Source organism: Meleagris gallopavo, chromosome 11 (assembly GCF_000146605.3).
Source record: "Meleagris gallopavo isolate NT-WF06-2002-E0010 breed Aviagen turkey brand Nicholas breeding stock chromosome 11, Turkey_5.1, whole genome shotgun sequence".
In the NCBI taxonomy this organism is placed as follows: Eukaryota; Metazoa; Chordata; class Aves; order Galliformes; family Phasianidae; genus Meleagris; species Meleagris gallopavo.
Window position 1 is genome coordinate 12,082,630 of NC_015021.2, and position 1,314 is coordinate 12,083,943.

Below are 1,314 nucleotides of genomic sequence, written 5' to 3' on the forward strand. Positions count from 1 at the left end.
GGATTGGCCCTAAATCCGAGAGTCGGAGTGTGGTGACCTGTGGGCTGGGTAGTTCACAGTAGCACTCCGGAGGGATGGGGAATAGGAGCTCCCGAGAGCAGGGGAAAAAAGGTCCCCTGGTTTGTGCCTAAAGATAGCCCCTTACGAAAATGTTTCCGAATTGGAAAGACGATCCCAAGACCAGGGACAAGGATAAGAAAAAGATGCTTAAATATTGTATACAGATATGGCCTAGAGAGCCAATACAGGGAAAACAAATATTCTGGCCAGAATATGGATCTGACAAAGATTGGGTGTGTCAGATTCTGAATTCGTATGTAAAGAATAAAACCCTCTTTTCAAAGGAGGAATCAGACTACGCTGCTTGCTGGATTCAAGAAGCCAGTCTGTTATTAGTAACAAAAGGTCCGGACCAAAAAGGGGAGGAAATAGGAAAGAGAACCAGAAAGATCATAAATGGGACCCCTTAGACAACTTCTCTCCCCCCTTTCAATTTCAAAAGCACTGCAAGTCTCTACAAGATCTCTACAGACTAAGAGAGCGGCCGTGCTGCTGATCTGTGCAGGGTCCTGGAGAGAAGATGCACATTCTACTACTGAGGGAGTTGGAGCAATGTGAATGGGACCTGGAGAATTTTCCTTTCTCTAACACTAACCTTACTAATACTTCACTTTATCCTCTTAGGGCAGTCTCCTTAGGTCAAAGGGAAATAGGGTATGGTAATGTCTGTTGTTTTTATGAGAAGAAAAGTTAGGAGTTTCAAGAATTCCTTAATTGAAGATTCTGTAAGTGTAGCAGAACAATTAGATCAATTTCTAGGGCCTAATTTCATGGATGGAAATGATGTTATCACTGATATGTTGTTTATTGGAGAAGGAGGTGGGCACCTATGCAAGTATGGGAAAGGAATACAGAGGGAAGATTGGGCTCTGGAGGGAGGCAGAGGGAGAAAGGATCCTGAGGATAAATTGTATTGATTATTGTCACTGTCTTTGTGATCGTTAAATGTTTATGTTGTGAAAGTGTTATGTTGTGTTATGATATGTCATGTACGAGGCTGTTATGATACAAGGAGGTCTAAAGTGATACTGAGAAGACCCCCTGGGTTGTATTTTGGCTCAGTGGAGAAAACATTGCTGGTGAGCCAGGGAGAATATTGAATAAGAAACCAGGAACGTAAATGGAGTAACGGGGTCAGTTTTATAGTTAACTACTCTAATCATGAGACCAAGTGCTGGGTATTTGTGGAAGTTGAGGAATTGTATTGTTTGATTTGTGGATTTTGAAGGCACTGGGGACAAACTGTCTTAATGG